The sequence below is a fragment of the Gopherus evgoodei genome, chromosome 3 (assembly GCF_007399415.2).
Source record: "Gopherus evgoodei ecotype Sinaloan lineage chromosome 3, rGopEvg1_v1.p, whole genome shotgun sequence".
NCBI classification, from domain to species: domain Eukaryota; kingdom Metazoa; phylum Chordata; order Testudines; family Testudinidae; genus Gopherus; species Gopherus evgoodei.
The window spans coordinates 54,742,255-54,762,211 of NC_044324.1; the positions used below are offsets into that span (position 1 = coordinate 54,742,255).

The 19,957-nt window shown below is 41.6% G+C and overlaps 1 protein-coding gene across 1 annotated transcript in view; it reads right to left on the reverse strand.

Annotated features, from left to right (window-relative positions):
- The window catches only part of ELOVL5 (ELOVL fatty acid elongase 5), a 57,222-nt gene extending 37,471 nt beyond the window's left edge, over positions 1-19,751 (reverse strand). Inside the window, exon 1 of the mRNA XM_030555607.1 lies at positions 19,217-19,751. The gene's annotated coding sequence lies outside the window, so the exon portion shown is untranslated. The remainder of the gene's footprint in view (positions 1-19,216) is intronic.
- Between the last annotated feature and the right edge of the window lie 206 nt (positions 19,752-19,957).

A 19,957-nucleotide genomic window follows, 5' to 3' on the forward strand; every position in this document is an offset into this window, starting at 1 on the left:
AAATCCTCTTTTTTAAATACAGGAATTAGATACAGTGCTCTTATCAGCTAATTTCTAAGTTATCTGCAAAATACCCTAGAGTTTTCAGGTGCCTAAGCAGCTCTTGGAATCACGATTAAAATTTGCCCCTCCCCCCATCTGAAATAGCACCCCTGCCCACAAGCTGGAGTCAGCTGGCATCAGCCAGCCGTGGGTGTCTAATTGCAGTGTAGACATACCCAAAATCCTACAGGCCTTGCAGGGTAACTGGCAAGTATGAGAACACTGAAAATGTATAAGAAAGATGCATTTTCCCCCCTTCAAGCTGAAAATTAGTTATGCAGTTCATGACATTATTTCAGTCTCTTGATACAGACAATGATATGGAGCAAGGAATAGCTCAGTGGTTTGAGCACTGACCTGCTAAACCCAGAGTTGTGAGTTCAATCCTTGAGGGGGTCATTTAGGAAACTGGGGTAAAAAAAATTTGTTTGGGGATTGGTCCTGCTTTGAAAAGGGGCTTGGACTATAGATGACTTCCTGGGGTCCCTTCCAACCCTGATATTCTATGATTTCTTGTGTAATAAATATCTTAAGCCTGAAGAAGAAAACTAAGGATGATAGCCAAGAACAAGAAACACCTAGTATAAAATAAAATACATTAATAGGAACACTGAGACAAGGCAGCAAAGCAGAACAATCTACAAGTCTCCTCACTAGAAAGATGTCCACTATTACAGTCTAAGGGATACTCTCTCACTAAAAAAGGGAAAGGTTAGAAACCAATGCAGATCTATTTAGAAAATACTATAAGGAAGAATTCAGAGTTCCCCTTCTACCTTCAGGAACAACTCCCTACTAGTTTACTAGATACAGACTAGCCAGAGGCTATAAAAGATTAGCCCCTGGGAAAAGTAGAAGCAACCTCCAAGTGCCAGGGATTTTGACTTCTCACCAGGGTGTTGCCCACAGATAGTGAGGCCTCTCATCTTGGTTTAGCAGTTTAACAATTATAGTTGTACGATAAAGTTTTCAAAGTGCTATATATAAGGAAGTGGATGGGAAGAGATTGAGAGAGTTTGGGAGCTGGTGGCCGAGAGAGAGTGGAAGGTTCTGATAAGATAAATTAGAGAGAAGTAGGTAGGGTATTGAGAATGAAAGACAGAAGCCAGGAAAGGAAAGAAGATAAAACAAGTGCAAGAGAAGCACAGTAACATTCTTTAAATGCATATTAGAAAGCTGACAGGTACTACAATTAAATACCGTGCAAGATAGACAGCAGGCAACAGTTTATTCCTTTAAACTCCAAGGGCATGACTTTGGGGGTGTGGCCCAGCAGGTATTTTTCACCCCACTCCTACTCATCTTAATTCTCAAGCTAGCAGTTATTAGGTAAATTGTCTTCTTAGAGTAAGTTTTTTTTTAAAGTAGGAACATGTCTGCCTTTATATAGTCCCTATCACAACAGAGTCCTCTTCTTGATCGGAATGTCTTGATACTACCATAATAAAAATGGGTACGTATTTTCATGGGATGATGCCTGATTTTAAGACAGACTAACACTTTAAGATCAAAAGATCAGACAATAACTGATGGGCAAGAGAGAGGACAAAAGATGGCACGAGTCTGATATACTTGGTTAGAAGGGACCAAGTCTAGATGCGATAAATCGATCCTTGAGCCCTCTCCCGTTGACTCCTGTACTCCAGCTCGGCAAGAGGCGCAGGCAGAGTCAATGGGGGAGCTGCAGCAGTCAACTCACCGTAGTGAACACACCACAGTACGTAGATTTAAGTACGTCGACTTCAGCTACGTTATTCATGTAGCTGAAGTTGCTTAACTTAGATTGATTCCCCCAGCCCCACACCCAGCATATACCAGGCCACAGTGTATCATTCCTATTTAGCTCTGCTTTTTTCTGAGTGTAAGACTTGATATGTTTTGCAAACAGGTTTAATCTCTCTCTCTTTTTTAAATACAGTAGACCATTTAAATCTCAGATTTGTCAATTTCCATGCAAAACATCTCAACCTTCAACCTCTAACAAGAGATACAGTGAAGAAGGAAGGGTATCCTGGAGTCTGCATCAACTGGGATTCTTGCTAAAATATGCACAGGCTAAGCAGCCCTTTCCCACAAGGCGCACAGTTCCATAGCTGAAATCCACAGGCATGCATGGAAAACACTTATTGAGAAGGGAGTTTAGGAGTGGTCAGGTGATTGGACCTTTAAAGTATTGAGAGAATTCATGTCCCTGAAAGATAGAATGCTATCCAGAGCCTTTCTGTTCTGCATGGCAGTTTCCAGCTCCACTGTTGTACTCTCCCTGCAAGCACAGAACTCCCACTACCATCAAAGGGAGTTCTGGGCCTACCAGGAAGTCTACATAGAACAGCAGACCTGAAAATTGCCATACAAGAGGAGAATCTTACCCTTTGTCCATAAGAAATCTACATCTTTGACTGCCTAATGAACTGGATTTCAGATGTAAGAATTAAGATTGGAGAAGGTGGGTGAGGGAGAAGGTTACTCCTACACAATGCCAAAAGAAGTTTGAACCCTGTGAATATCATAAAGCAGAAATGTACTTTCTAACAGCTGTAAAGGGACATTTCCAGTATACCCTTCTATTACTGCACAAATACTGCTGTTTCAGCACTTGAATGGCATCTTGCCAAGTCTGAAACAGAAATGTGAAAAAAAAAATCTTAGCAAGTGACATTCAAGTACAAAACAAAACCTACAGGAACTAGCTTTGATTTCAGGTGTTGCCTTGCTCATGGCTTTTGATTTATTAGTGTAAAGTATGCACATTCTGTTTGGTCAGAGACTAAGAGCCATTACACTGCTATTGGACAAGTGAAATACCATGTCTGGCAAGAGTACTCCGAGGATAGCTATCCAATAAACAGGATTAATTAAAAAGAGATTAGTCACCTTTTTAACTTGATACCGTAATCCGATAAAAAACAGAGAAATAAATAGGAAGAGGCATAGAAGGAAGTTGAGGGTGACAGAGCAGGGAGGAGTTGATAGTGTGTTCACTGAGGGATATATAACAAGTTACAGCATCACAGATAGTAATGCTTGAGGGACCACTTGTAGCTGGGGATTCAGGAGGGGACAAAGCCTAAATTAAAATTTTTTCTTTAATATTCCAACATTGTGGTCTTGTAAGATAGCTATTTAATACTAGATGATCAGGGCTGCACCAGTGCTTGCTAAGCTTCATTCTAAGATGTTGACATTCTGCCAATGGACACTGTTCACTATAGACCCTTGAACAATGGAGGAAAGTATTCTCATATATCCTTTGTGCTGTCAAAAAAAGAGTAAATGCCTCAGCCAACCCCAGACAAAACATGATGGAATAATTGTAGGAGAGGGAAGGGAAGAAGAAAATGGAATTAGGACTCATTAGCAGTCTTTATGTCATCACCATATGTTGCTCAAAATATAGCCCTAGAGCTGGAAGTTAAAATAAACTTCAAAAAAAAAAAAGTGTCAAAAATCTGCTTATTGTAATAATGTGCCCTGTCATGATCTCTTTTCCAGATAGATACAGAAGAAATCAAACCTATCTGCAGAAGGGCAATAATAGGTATACCACGACCGGCACACACTATCAAAAACTAAGATGGTTTAAGCCAGTAAAGTGGTTAAAAAAAGCTAGAAGAGACTTGACTGTGGAATTCATTCAAAGTCATAAAGGCCAAAATGAATGATTATTTCCTCCTTTTTTGTTTTCTTCATCAAGTGTCCTCATATTACATAAGTGATTGCTTGAAGTTTGGAACCAAGAAAGAAATACTACTTGGAGCAGCACGCAGTCAACTTGTGAAATTTACTGCCACAGAAGTTCAGAGTCCAGGACTATGGTTGGATTTTTAAGGAGTGCTAAATACTTTTATCACCAACATTTGTTGCTATGCAAGATAATAAAATATCCTGATCTCATACTACCAGGTATAGAGTGATCACCTGTGGGGACCAGGAATTCTCACCCATGTTTTTCCCCCTTTACCACTGTTAAACTGGCTACAGTAGTTGAGTTATTGGGGTCTTCACCTTTACCAAAAGTACATATTAGCTTCTGCAAGAAGTGGGAAACAAACTATTTGTCTGTTTAGTTTAGATTTGACATGGGATTTTCCATGTCAAAATTCTGAATTCAGTCAATTATCCCAGTGAAAGCTGTCCACCCAACAGTGGAGTAACTACAGAAATATTTTCATCTGTTAAATCTCCTTATGCAGACATTGGCTGTGTTTTTGAGATGTTTCATCAGAGACCTCTGCTCCAGGATGCATCAAACACTGCTACTTCCTGTATTCTGCAGGAATCATACAGGTTACTTTTCTCCACAGGCAGGAGACAGCATGAATCAACTAGTTGGAAAAACTGACTCAACTCAACACAACTTGGGGAAATGCTTGGTGCAATCATAATATCGAAACTTTAAATGTACAATTTGTAGTAAAGACCACTGAGGAACTTGCTCTGCTTAAAAAGTTACCTAGAGTTTCCCAAAGACTTATCAGCCTAAGTTTTCCATTTCTCTCCCTCCCCGTCTCACTCCTGGGGTGCATGAGTTTAATAGAAGCTTAAAGTTACATTTGCTAGTAATAGATTTTTGGATCAAATGGTTGGGGGAGGCTTTCAATGAAAATGTGGGTGTACAAAATGAAGTATACAGTCACCACATTTTAACATCTGCCAAGCTTTTGAAAACTGAACAGCCCCTTCAGAAAAAAACAAGTCATACACACACTCTGCAACTTTGCCAGGTGGTGTATAAATTAAGATGATATCTGCTTTTAACATTTTCCAAGCTCCCTCAGCTAGCTTTTTATGCCCCACACTTTGGAAAAATGCTGCTTTATGGGAAACCCTGAACTTGCAAATGTACTGCAGCCCTCCTGTGAGCCATGGAAGTTAGGATTTCAGATACCAGATGGGGCATTCACAGAGGTCCACTGGTGAAGCCTCTGGCACTACACAAGGGTAATTTTTTTTTGTTTCCTCAAAATTTAATTTCTGCAAGCTGAAAGGCACCAGTTTACCTTTCCTTCCAGTATGTGGGGACAAATACTTTGGTACAGTGAATAATTTCTGTCTTCATCACGCACCACCACAAAACGGACAAGAATTTCAAAAGACTCCATATATTCAAAAAGCACTACAAAATTATCTTTTTGTTTTGGAATGTAAAAGTGTGTCATTTGCATAAAGAAGCCAATTATACTGAAACCCAAGTTTCAAAGTTTGGATAGACAAAGTTTTACTATTTGAATGCATCTACCTCAAAATACAATGATTTATGGTATAACACTGCCCTTTGAAGAGTCTGCTTCAAAAAGGAAGACACTAAAAACTAACCAGCCATCTAAAAAGCAGAAGACAGACATCAACTCATGTTATAGCTATTCTGTGTTCTGAAAAGCAGTCTTCATGCTTCAGAACAAGGTACACCAGACTAAAACACCTCTGCTGAAGCTTTGCTACACGGATCTCAGGGCTTGTCTCTACCTACCTGGGGAATCGACCCAGAGCAAACGATCCACCAGAGGTCAATTTAGCCAGTCTAGTGAAGACCCACTAAATCGACCACCAATTGCTCTCCTGTCAACTCTGGTACTCCACCGGAACGAGAAGCATAAGCTAAGTCAACGGGAGAGTTTCTCCTATCAACCCAGCATGGTGTAGACACTGCAATAAGTCATCCCAAGGTAAGTCGACTCCAGCTACACTATTCACGCAGCTGGAGTTGCGTGACTTAGGTCGACTTAGCCCCATAGTCTAGACCTGCCCTAAGGTTCCACACCCACTAGTCTGACATTAAGAGATAATGAGATTATGCCTATGCTGCAGGGACTACAGCATCACAGGTACGGCACCATAGATATGCAGTCATAGCCCTGGAACACAGACACAGCCTACAGCGATGTAAGGGATTTTTCCTGTCACTGTAAGAACACCACTTCTGAGTGATGGTAGCTAGGTTGAAGCATGGTAGAAGCATTTTTCCATTAACCTCGTTGTGTCTACACCAGATATAAGGACAACATAGCTATGGTTCTCAGGGATACAGATTTTTAAACACCCATGAGCAGTGGCGTTGGAACAATTTTTATAGTGGGGGTGCTGAAGGTCACTGAACAAAACTGTAAACCCTGTACATGATGGAAACTACTTCAAGGCAAGGGGTACTGCCACACCCCCAGCATCCTTGTCCTCAAGTCCTATAGCTATATTGATCTAAGTTTTAAGCAAAGACCAGGTCTGACACCATAGCAAAAAGGAAGTTAGACAAATTAGACAAATGCCAGATGCCTATATAATCAGAAAGCAGAATTACTTACATTAGCTTCTGTTTAATAGTGTGTAACTGATGTACGTTACACACATACCTTTAAAAATAAGGACAATTAGGTGAGAACTGTAAAATTGAGAGCAAAAAAAAAAAGTGTTAAAAATTGCAAAAACAAACAATGTCAAGCAGAGTTTATAAATAGTTCTGATTTTGGGACTATATTTAAGAAGGTGAACTGAAAGAGGAAAAAAAAGGCTGAACATGGAGTATTCAGAAGACTAAGGAAACTGCTGATTTGTTAAAAAGGTATTTCTCTTTGCTTCTGCCTGAAGCAGGGAGACAAGAAAGATGGATCTGACTCAGGAATCAGATTTTTGACAAGACAGGAATAAAATGTTAAGGAACAGGAGAACGTTAGCTGGGAAAAGGCCAAATATATTGCAAGACTTCTCAACGAAAGCCAGCTTCCAATGTTTTGGCACAATCTAAAACACAGTGTACTATAGTCCAAGAAAAACACAACTGATAAAAATTAAAGTATATAGAAAAAAAATAGAAATTTAAATACAGGGATTCAGCCAAATGACTAAATAGATTGATGGATTCCCAGGCCAGAAAGGACCTTTATGATCTAGTCTGACCTCCTTTATTACACAGGCCACAGAACTTGCACAAAGTAATTCCGACATCCAATCTTCAGTGAAGGAGAATCCACCACAATCCTTGGTAAATTTTTCCAATAGTTAATTACTCTCACCATTCAAAATTTACACCTTGTTTCCAGGCTGAATTAGTCTAGCTTGAACTTCTAGTCATTGGATTGTGTTACAACTGTATCTGCTAGATTGACGAGCCCATTATTAACTATTTGTTCCCCACTTTGGTACTTCTAGACTGCAATAAAGCCACCCCTTAACATTCTCTGTTAATCTAAACAGAACGAACTCTGAGTCTAGCATTATAAGATAGGTTTTCTAACCCTTTAATCATTCATGTGGCTCTTCTCAGAGCCCTCTCCAATTTATCAACATCCTTCTTGAACTGTGGACAGCAGAAGTGGACACAGTACTCCAGCTGCAGTCAGACCAGTGCCAAATATAGAGGTAAAATAACCTCACTGCTCCTACATCAGATTCCTGTTTCTGCATCCCAGGATCACATGGCTTTTTTGGCCACAGCGTCACACTAGAGGCTCACGTTCCGCTGATTATCCACCAGGACCCTCAAATCTTTTTCAGAGTCCCTGCTTCCCAGAGTAGAGACCCACATTGTACAAGTATGGCCTGCATTCTTGGCAGCTGGATGTATATATTTACATTTAGCCATATTAAAACACATTATTTGCTTGCACTCAGTTTGAGTTCGTGAAGATAGCTTCTTGCCTCTTTCAGACTCACCAGAGAGTGAAGATCCTGGAGGAAAGGGGTTGTATTTAGAGGAGTTAGCTTTGAGTCTCATAATACATTACACTTAAAATGAAAATTTACATCCATGGCAGTGATTTGAACCAAACTATAAAAATAGCAATCTACAGAAGAGCAAATTCAATAGGAAGTCTAAGGTATTGTCATAATACCAAGCATCATAGCTCTCTGCTCAGACTTAAATCATTAATCTTATACACAAAAATCATTTATGTATCCATACAAATTTTGTTCATGTCTATTGTGGCAGTGGAAAAATAGGGCTTGTCTTCATAGACAGCGCTGCACTGGAATTTTTTTTCCCCCTTAAAACTTTGCTGTTACTGCAGTTCTAATGCTTACCACTTTTTGAAAGCTAAAAACGTTTTGGTCCAAACCATCTCTCTTAAGGAATAAAGTTAGAAAGTAAATTCCAGTGATTAAAGGTTTGTCTAAAGTGCCTATCATCATGGTACCTACTCTCTACACACAGACATGCTATTTATAAAACAAACATAAAATTAGCAGTATTATTGTAGACAATCAGGGCTAATCCACCCTTCTGGAGTTCACTAAGGAATTGATAATTTGGTGGGAGAACAGGAAAGAGAAAAAACAAAAAATTGTCCATAGTTTTGTTTAAATTAACTGTAGGAAGAAAAATTTTAAGCTGCACCCCAATGATTTTAGGTGCAACCTTGCTGAGGATGCTTGATAAAGATCTGTACTTCTTTAAGGAGCATTCCTGACCCCTTGCTTGCCCCCAGAAAAAGATGGGGACCCCCTGCTGCAGTTCATCACACAATCCAACCTCACACTATCTGCTTTTGCAAGATAAACTCCTAAAGAATTTTCTGTAAGTGGGAAAATGGCTTTTAAAAGTAAATGTTTAAGATAGACACGCACCAACAAGACAGGACGGGCAGATGTAAAAGAAAGAACAGCCAGGAAAAGATGAAGGGGTGGGGGGGGAGGCATAATCCACACCTCGTCATAAATCACCTCAAACTGGCCATTCACTTACAGTCTTGGCAACAGCCAGTGATATTTATATATAAATAAAGCAAACAACAATAAAAAGTTCTCAAACAAGGAAGTGGTCTTGCATCCTTTTCCTTTACCGAGTAATCTTACTCTTTTGCTGGAAAGAAAGACACGAGTGGAAGGAACAGAAGGTGAGCAAGTGAGTTAGTGTAAACAAATTACATTGTGCAATTTTAGCTATGGTCTTGCAACTGCTCCCTGATTTTATTTATAAATTGTCTACTCTAATCCATTCACTAGATATAAGCTAACTAGACAATTGATTTTAGGCAGAGTTATAGAAAAACCCTTGAAAAAAAATGCTAAAGTTTCTCTTCACATACACCTCTACACTGAAACCACTCAGTAATAGGAAACTGAGAAATCAGTGGAAGTATGAAAAATTAAACACAAACTATGTTTGTTCTGTAAGGCACTGTCAGCCCTAAGATAGAGTGCCATGTTCTTGCGTTGGTTTCTGTTTCAAAGCAAGATTATTACTGCCCTTGAAAAGGACAAAACAAAGGGCAATGAAGATATAGATTCCGGGAATTTGTCACAAGGAAAGGGTAAAAGGTTTGGGCCTTATCTGGCTCAGGAGGCAGTTCTGAAGACTTCAAAATTACATAGGTAGTTGGTGAAAGGTTCAAAAGTCAGGACAATGCTCTTTTCACAATAACTTAACAAGGTGTGTAGCCTCAGGGATGCAGTTGACTCTAAACATTAGTTTTGCCCACACAGTATAGTTAATATTCCATAAGTAAAGATAGCAGTTAATGCTTTACCCTTTCATTGATTTAGGCTGAAATATGCTTGTCTTCCTATAACCTGATCATCCTGGTTTTCTACAGTATAGATATAGCTTCCTAGACATGCATGTATAGCCAGTTTGGCTACTAACACTTCTTCCCAGCTCAGTGTGATATGCCAGACTGCATTGCTCCAAGACTCCTGGTGCTGCTCTCTGTGTGTATTTCCCATGCACATTCCCCTGTAGAGGGACTACACGAGAGCTGCCCAGATTTTCTGAGAACATATGGACACATCAGTAGGCAGTGTGGTGGGCATGGATGCACAAGTGTGACTGTTGTGAAAAGAGCAGCTGTGTGGGCACAGTCCGGCCTTGTTTGTTGTAGCTGATTCAAATTATGATGCCATGAATGGATTATGAAACTTGGTTACAGAAGGGAAAGTGAGAAAATCAATCAGAATTATCACTAAAAAATGAACATGAAAGACACTGTCAAAGCCACTAGAGCAGATCATGTAAATAAGTGTATGGCTTGACATTTTTATAGGCAGAGATGTGATGAAAAAGAAGGAAAGTGGCGGACACAACCTAAAGTTGCCAGGCTTGTTGGTCACTGTTAGTTTCCTGTCCAGAAAATATATATTTTTCATGTGAACAGGAAATTCTGATCACTGTAACAAACAGAGCTGCCTTCCTATAATCAGAATGGACGCAATGAACTATGCTCCTCACATGACAAATGTAAAGCTTAGCAGAAACTAAAAAGCGATTGTACAAGTACGGACTGATGGACAGATCTACTGCCCTAGTCTGAGACAAACAATTCAGAGCTGGTGCCAGCAAGCAGTATTTGTGGTCAGGAAAGAATAAATGTTATAGGCCTATGGTTTAAGAAAAAAATAAGACAATTAGACTTTCATGGTAAACATCTGCTACTTTAAAGATTCAGTTGTAACACTTTCAATATAATATAAAAAGGAATATGAAATGTAACATAACATTTGAAGTGGAAGCAAAGGAACGCCACTTATCTCATCAATAGTTTATTGAAGTGAATGGCATAAATCCAAGTAATACTGTAAACTGTATGAAATTAAATGTTTACTTCCTCATCTCAGTACATGCCTGTTTGTGTTAAACCCTTCAAAGCACCACCATCAGCAATATCCATAAGAACTGTGACACTAAAAAAAAAGTCCCCCGTGCCATATATTCCTTAACAGCCAGAGCATCATTTGAGCTGAAGTCCATCACCTTAATTCTACAACAGGAGTTTTAACCCTGTGGCTACAGCAAGAGGAGTTATTCTTCCAATCACAGAGAGGAAAAAAAAAAAGTGCTACTTTTCTCCTTAAGGTAGTGAGCAGAAGGGAGGGGAGCAGAGATCCTCTGAGGTAACAATAGAATTAGCACCTCATTTAAATCACTGAGCAAGTGGCACAAAGGGTACAAGGATGTGGCCGGATTTTAGATCATAGGAGGAAAAATTTAAGACTCTTGATCTATAGTTTGACATTACATTAAAAAAAAGCAACAAGAAGCCAGCTTCATTTACTGCAAGCTTTACTGTAACCTGACAAACCAAACGAATATAAAAAATATCCCCATCTGTTAGGTGTAGTAATTTAAACTAAAGATTAATAAATCCAGAGAAACTAGAGTCCATGCAAGATGTTTGTATTTCTACCAACTAGAAATGTGATGCACCATTGAAGTAGCTACCATTAATGAAGCATAGCCACTGAGGTAAAAGTTCTGTTTTTGTAAAAAACATACACAATTCTGAGATGCAGTGTACTGGATGCAGTGTCTGGACTGATTGACTGTTGTTTTAACTTGCAACACAGAGCTCAAGAAAAACAGTCTGATTCAATTTTAACTGGAGTTAGCAATTCTAGATAACTATAACTGCTAAGCTTGGAGGACCGGTAAGGGAGATGGTTACACTATTGTTTTTCCTCTCTAAATGCCTTGGAACTTTGTGTTTAATACAAGTTAACCATCTTAAGGAACTACAAATAATTCTCTACTATACACCAAAGTACACTCGAGAAGCTTTCAGAACTCATTTACTTTGAACTAGTCTGTTCTTGAACTCCTATTTTACACACAATAAGAGAAACCAAGGGAATGTATTTAGGAGAGTTAATTTCACTAATTAAAACAGAGAGATTCTACTTGTGTAAAACTGTAGGTCACAAGGCCTATTCAATTTATCTTTAAAATAGATTTCAAGGAAGCATTTATTTTCATTGTAAGAATCAAAACATGAGCAGCTGCTACAAAGTTTTATCAACAATCTTAGGTGAATTTAAAAACACGGAAATATCTCATTTACACTGATCAATGCTAGCAAACCTTCGAGAAGGCAATCTAGACTACTCCCTTCTTCTTGGATAAGTCATTCCACTAATCATATTCCTGAAGTAGTCCAGTATTTAGTTGAACCATTGTTAAGTACTCTCATCGAGATGATTTGAACACAAAAACAATTTTAAATTTTGAAAACATAACTAGTTGGTTATTCTTTAGATGTAGGCATTGACTACTGTTATTTTATTATGGCAATTATTTCCAGAGCTAAAATGCTGGACTCTACATGATAAAGTTTGCAAGAACCTGCAGGGTAAAGGGATTTTGTAGGTTTTCAACAACAAGCTAGTTGAGAAGCCTGAAGCAAACAGGGGAATTTATCAAATGCTGCAAATTATGTATTTTACAATTGTACAATGATCATAATCATGTAAAATGGAGATGATGTTCAGGGCAACTGTACCTGTGTTTCCCCTCAAAGGTCCAGCAAGGGCACCCACTGGCTCCCCAACCATTGACTTTGGGGACCTGCATCTCTCTCCCTTCTGACTGGTTATGTCCAGGCTATACAGTTGCCTGCCTTCACTGTGTTATTCCCAGCATAGACCAGCTGCCAAAGGCACCTGCTTGCTTCCTCCTTCAGAGAGACTTAAAAGGTATAATTGCTACAGCTGTAAGTACCACACAGTCCTGTCTATGCAAGCCTATTTCATTATTAAGGTAAAAAGCATTACCGAGAAAACACCAAAAAACAATAAAAGAAACTACACATATACTAATAAGTTTCATAGAGTTAACCTCAGCCCTAACATGGATTCTGGTGGGAGTCCTTCAAACCGCCACCCAAGGGGGATTCTTTGTGGTTAAAAGTTCATCACCATTTCACTCAGAACAACCAGTCTTATGGGACCTCAGTAGGACAAGTTCTTCCAATCCTTTCCAAAGGATTGGGGACCTCTGTGCACAAGGGGCCCTGATCAGGAAGGAGGCCCTGAGCCAGTTTAAAGCCAGGCTGTTTATCCAAAAACCCCTTTCTTTGTCCGTTGAAAATTGGATTCTCCAGAGACAGTTAGTATATGCAATGGAGATGGCTTCTCTGGAGATTTCACAACATGAGTGAATTTGCTTGCTCGCCCCTGCTGTTCTCCTATTTACCCTTCTCATGGAAGTCATACAATTACTCAACAGCACATACACAAATGCATCTGAATACAATGTACACCAAAGATATTAACCCTAATTCAATAAGGTTAACGTAATTCAATAATGTTTATCTTAATTCCATACAGTTTGTTCAGGATATTGTCAGTGTCTCACAGATGCTTACGCACCATGTGAAGCATTTTGAGATCTATGGAGGAAAATTACAATCCCCTACATTAATATTTCACGACAATCCCCTATATTAATATTTCACTGTTCTCCACAGAACACTAAGCATTTCACAATACTGAAAGAAAAATAGGAGCACTACCCCAAAGAGCTCACAAACTAATTTCAGACATAACAAAGAAGGGAGGCAACACACGCAGTGTAGAAGGGTTGAGAGAAGGACAAAGGCAATATCAGTAAGATTACCTGGTTACTCAGGATCACTATGCTACTAATGCACATAGCATGAGAGATATCAAAGTATATAGGTGCCTAATTTGCCAATTTCTTGTAGGTATCAAGAGGAACTCTGATGGAGCATGGTAGCCTTATGAACCAGCTTAAGTAAGGTGTTCCATCTACAAACTCAGTGTGGAATTAAACATGGAGCATCCTTGTACATCTGCAGAGAAACAATGCCAGCACCACCACCAATGCTATAGGAGACTCAGGGGTTAGTGGAGGAATAGCCACCACCATGTGGAACTAAAAACAGTAGGAGCCCCATGAAAGCTCTACATGCATGAAGGGGTCCCTCCAACGCTACCTCTTCTGGGATGGCAGAGATTCTCCATAAGCATAGGGGATTCCATCACACCAACAGAGATCTCAGCTGGGACAGTGGCAGTATACCACTTCACCAGAATCCCTCAGAATCCTCCCCACCCCCTGCCCATGTCAGGGCACTCCGCTTGATAAGGTGGTCATCCCATACAAGAGCCTTCTGTCAGGGAGACAAGCAGAGGGCCATCACTCTTTTTCAGGCTGACCAGGGCTTCTCCAGATCTCAGCGCACCTTCCCCTGTTTCTGCATGGGCTGGGGTCCCGTCTAGGAGGAGAGAAACCTCAACCCCCATCACCGCAATAGAGGTCTATATTTAGGGGCAACAAAAGTATTTATAGTGCAAGAGGGTTGCCCCGCATTAATTTCATTTGTGGGTGAGAGGGTGTGGCAGATACAGCATTAGTTAATTTATTTACAGGCATCATAGTATTCATTTTTCATCGCCTCGACATACACACGTTGAGTTAAATAGTTTGTGCAGGGGAGGGGACATTAACTGGCAACTCACAGTTCAGCCAGCAACAGACCAAGGAATGTTGTGATACTTGACCACTGGGAGATTGGGCGAGGGGAGAATGGCATAAGGCACTGATGCATTTCAATCTGGTAAGTAGACTTTAGGCACAGGTGTTGGGTAATTTTTTCAAGCCTTGCTGAAGCAGAAGTGAGACATGTATGGCCCCAAAGACTGGGACAGCAACGTGGCAAAGGCATAGAAAGAAGGGCTGTTCAGTGTTGGAAGGTTTCCAGTTATCACCTGCATATAATTTATAACAAAACATTTTCCCCAACAGGCAGTTTAGAACACAGCCCAGCTACTTTAAACTTCCCAGGCCTAAACATTGTAACTCCGATTAAAAAAAGAAGATGCTTACTTTAGGAACCTCAGCAAGCACATGAAATAGCCCATGGAAGAGATTTGTTTAAATCTTTAAACAAGCTGTTTCTGAGTTTTAAAATGATTAGTCTTCAACCCATTACCCATAAGTACTGAGGTGCAAAAGATTACCCACTTCAAGATATTCTGATCTGGAGCCCCAACATCTGGGATTCTTATCAAATTAGATCTTTCTTAATTGACATAATTGCATATTTCAACTCAATTAATCACTTCATCTCTATTTAATTCCTCATCTAGATGACATAAAATGAAGGTCAGAGAGGAAAAGAAGTGGATAGAGAAGGGAAAATTCCTATTTGAATGTTTGATTCTAACCCCTGTGTTAACAGGGACCAGGTATGTGATATGAGAAATCCTCTGACCTTGTTTACACTTCTCCACACCAATGTAATAACAATGAAACAATGTAACAGGCAAGATACTTGATACATCAATAGATAGACATATAAAATACAATATACAAGTGTCATACATGTAACAGTTTTAAAACACAGCATGCACAATAGAACAAAGAGTCCATTTTGTCAGTCTTTTCCTAATCTTACAAAACAGAATTCATGTCAGTTATTTTTGCTACTATCCTCTTTCGCAGTTACAAATCTTTTGCGTGTCAATGTGCAAGTGTATTAACTCATTTTCAATAAAGACATTAAGCATAACAGGCACTTAGAGACACCCCTGGAGTTTTTCCAGTGTCTTTTTGTTAAGCAATATGTACCCGTCAAGGAATTCAGTTATATAAGCAAACTTTGGCTTCTGTTTCAGTTTATTTGACATGTAAGTCTTGTTAGCCAGTAATGAAGTCTTCACCTTTAAAAACAAACAGTCTTAAAATGTAAGCTTGGTAATATAAGTACAATGTCCTTTTATCAGGCTCTGGCATGCAACAAAGGTGAAAAGCTATTTCCTCTAGACAAACTCATGTAATTTAATGGCATCAAGAGTCTTCAAAGAAACAATGAAACTCAGATGTTTGCAGCAGGCCTGCATCCCATTAGCACAGGTGCAGTTCCCATCACACAGGACAGGTACAAGTCCCCATTTGGCAACTATCCCAATTCCCCATCAAAAGATGCTGATCTCTCCTTACCCCAGCCTTGTCTAGTCCACCCTAGAAAAATTAGCATCCATGTTACAGAACTCCAGGTATAGTTGCTGAACAGATTTAGATGACAGTGGTAAACATTTGATTCCTGTCTCTATTACAGCTTCCATCACTACCACCATTGGCAAAGCTACACCAGTGGTATCTTGCAGCCAAGAAATGTACATAAGACCCAATGAGGCAGGACAATGGTGTAAGTACTAGTATAGACAAAGCTCAGATGTTTTACCTACCCCTCCCCCATCCTGAAAATCTGAATACCTGCCTCCTGTTTACACTAGCAACTCAATACCAATACAGTACAGCATTTACCTGAATCTACATTTAAATTTTAAAGCCATATTAACCACCACCAGGCCAAGTCCACCACAAGCAATTGTGTAAACCAAATGATTAAAATGTTAGCAGTTGCCAATGGCCTGAATACACTAATACTCCAACAGTTGCTGCCACCAGAGATAATGTGATGGTGGGAAGTTTTGTGGAAAATACTACTCTAGACAAAGCCTTGTACTTGTGTTACTTTCAACTCATTTCCTCACATCGCTACAACTACCTTCTTTTAGCTTCAGCTGCATAACTGTGCTTCAGGTAGCACAGATTCATTTTCAGTGGCTTCCTACTTTGTAGACCAGCACCTTATCTACAGTAGCATCAGTTCCCCCCCCACCCTCCAATCAATAATATCCCTGTTAAGCCTTCTGCATTGCACTTTTACCAGCAGCCATCAATGCTTTGCTGTTCAGAGACAGGCATCTGATGCTTTCTCCCACTAACAGATGTCAATTAGGATACAGGGGAGGCATAATGGTTGTATTATGCACTCCCACAACTGGTTAGGCCCTTTATGCTAGTCTCTTGCTCCCTGGGCTGAGAGCACTGTGCAGCCAACATCCTCACCTCTAGAGACGATATGTCTTGTGTCTTTTGACAACAACAAAGTTACAGTTGAAAGGACGCTGGCTACAATATGGAACCTCTCAAGAACCTGAACATGGACTTAAGAGTCAGATTAGGGGCTTTGAAGACTAATGTTTTAGGGAAGGAGGTGAAGGGACTTAAGTAGAGAAGATGTTAGTTAGCTTCCACAAAGCTTTAATGTGTAGTTTTGCTGACACCCTTTCCTTTCCCTGAAACACTTTGTACAATACCTTAGGCTTTATGTCTATATTTTAAAAAAATGCCTCAACACCAATGCCTTTCAGTCATCGAGACCATCCTGTCTGCTCTCTCACCTAATTAAAATCTAAATTAGTTAAGTAACACAAAGGATTAATAAAAAATATTCAGGACAGATACCTAGTCTTCTCACATTTTTTAAAGGATTGCACACCTCTATGGCTCTGCATAAATGGAATATAAATGGCTTGCCAGCTCCCCTCAGAAGTTTCCCCTTACATTCTTATTTGTTGTTCAGTTTTTTAAGTCTAGGTAGCTTAGGGATGGCCAGAAAAGGAGATTCCTTGTTTGCAAAAAAAAAAAAAAATAAAAAAAAAATCAGGTTTCAGAAATTGCTTTAATTCTAATATAGACCAAAATAAAGACAGTTTGAATTTTTCCCATGAAAAACAAAGCTCTCTCTCTTACATACCCACACACAGAATAGCCAGTGGTGAGGACAGTCACCTAGGATGTGAGAGGCTCAAATTCAAACCTCTGCTCTGCCTGATTTGCTGTCTAGCCTAAAGAATATTTAGTAAGTCCCTGTTCCGCCTGATTCAGAGCAGAGACTAGTCTCCCACATCTCAGGTGAGTGCCCTAACTACTGAGCTTATCTGGTGTTTCTCTCTGGTTTTGACCAAAAATTCCGTTCTAGACTGAAGAAACTTTCCCAATGAAATTCTCATAGAAATGGATTTATTTCCACAGAAAGTTTCAGTTTCGAATAATTGGAATTTTGTGGCAGAAAAACATTTAATCAAAACATTCTCCACCAGCTATCTAAATCTAGATTACCAAAATACTCTTCATATCCAGTCACCTCTACTGAAACCTTACCTCATTTGATACTAATGCACAGCGATGCTTCCTTAAAATCAAAATCTGCGTGTTGTTCTTATTCACAGAACATGTTCAATCTGGAATTTGTTTCTTTCCATCCAAATACATTATGGATTAGTATTATATCATATGAGGGGAAAAAGCGGCAGAAATCTTCTTACACCATAACAGGATTTAGCTCTCCTTCCGGAGCAATTCATCTAACTTTCAGGGGCACCTTTGGGGATATTTTACAAATGATGACAATTCCCTTAGATTAACAGCTTGGCTTCTGGGAACAATTCTTCCCTATATATTCCTTCTTTCTCTACTTACGTGTCAAGCTAGTGAAAGGAGGAAGTCAGCTGCTGTTGAAGTTAAAGTGAATGCAGTAGTCATGGTAATGAGCAACTGCATCATACTCTTGAGTGACTGTAATCAAGAAAAAGCTTGAAATGAAAGTCTATGTTCCCTTCCAACCTCCTCCCCATTTGGTTTCACTTAATTACATTCCATAAAATGAAAGAACCTTCAGACATTACCAAAGCAGCACATTTTCCATTCATATGGCAATATACTGTATATCAGCAGTAAATCCCCAGTAATACTCAATCTGGCAAATTTCCCCTCTCATGTTCAGTTTATCCACCAGCATGATGCACCCCTTTGCGCTTTCACAGCTCCCTCCATTTGAGGATCTCAGCATGCTTTGCAAGTGCTCATTAATCTCACACCGATGGGAATGAGGTGCGGGTTGCAACCACTGTGCTACAGCGGTGATTTAAACCAAGCCCCAAGGAGGCTCCGTGGCTAACTAGAGGCCACGCAGCCAGTCAGTTGAAAAACCAGCACTCCTGGCTCCCAGCCCCAAGACCACGGCTGTCCCCCGGAACTAAGAAATGGTCGCGATCCCCTCAGCCAGCGGGAGCAGGGCGCTGGGGATGAGCCCGAAGTAGTTCTCGGTGCAGGAGCGGTTCCTGGCCACGCGCCCCAGGGTGGAAAGTCACCGCAAGCAGCAGCAGGACACTAGAGACACCACTTGTTGCGACTCTCCCGGCCGTCGAAAAAGCTCCAGCTGCTCCCCAGCCCTCTTCCCCAGGCACGAGCGCCGGCGCCAGCTCCAGCTCCTGGTAGTACGCTCCAGCTCGCCGGGCCTGGACGCAGCACCACCCCCGCGGCAACAGCGGATGCACCGCGCGCCCTTTCATGTTCTGATTTTCATTTATTTATTTATTGCGTGCAGCCGCAGGGTTGCATGAATGCTGCCTGGAAACAGCACCAGGCTCCCTCCGGCACCCGGCCGCCGCTTCCCCCCTGCCCGCACAGTCTGTCAGCGGCTCCCAGCCCAACCACCAGCCGCTGCTCCCACAGGCTGCTGCGGCCGGGGGCCCAGCTCGCCACCACCCCACGGGCGCCACCGCGGAGCGGGCAGCACAAGTTGCCGTTCCCCCTGCAGGGGCAGCAGGGACCCGGCCCAGAAGCTCTGGGGAAGTTTGCCCGGCAGGACTTTACCTTCTCCTCACTCCGCGAGCAGCCTCGGGCGGCGGCAGCTGGTGCGGGAGGAGGGAGGCAGCGGCTGCCGGCCGGCGCTGTCACGCTGCAGAGCGAGGCGGTGAGGAAAGGGCCGGGCGCCGCGCGGAGGAAGGCGGGGGGAAGAGTGGGAAGTACGGTCCCCTGAGTAAATCGTGGGCTGATTGTGACGTAACAATGGTGCTAGGGACAAATGAGAAGCTGTCTGGAAGGGGGGCGCTATGACGTCATGATCGCCAGGACCAATCCAGGGTTAATGGAACGTTCGGGACTGGGGAGCCCCACAGGGACAGGAAGAGACGGGGCGGGGAGAAGGGGGCGAGGCTGACTGGCAGTGGAGTCCTGGGAGCGAAGGGCAGAGACTCGCCTGCTGACGGGCAAAGCACCGGCATGGGGACAAGTGAAGCATGAGCCCGAGGAGCGGCTGGGGTAGCGAGGTCCGATCCAGAGGAGAAGGGGGTAGTGGGGCTGCGGGAGGGACGGAGGGAGCGGCGGGGCTGGGGATCGGTTGCACCCCATCGCGGCCTTCCCCTCTAGCCCCCCCAAAAAAACTACACAGCCCGGCCCGGCCCGGGACCGTTATGTCTCCCATCCAGCTGGGCCGCTCAGCCCATGCCCCACCCCGTATGCGGGGCGGATCCGTGCTGAGCTCATTGCTCTCTGCTGCTGGAAACGCAAACTCTCGGCTCATCACCCCAGTCAGCTGTCGGCCGAGGCGGCCAA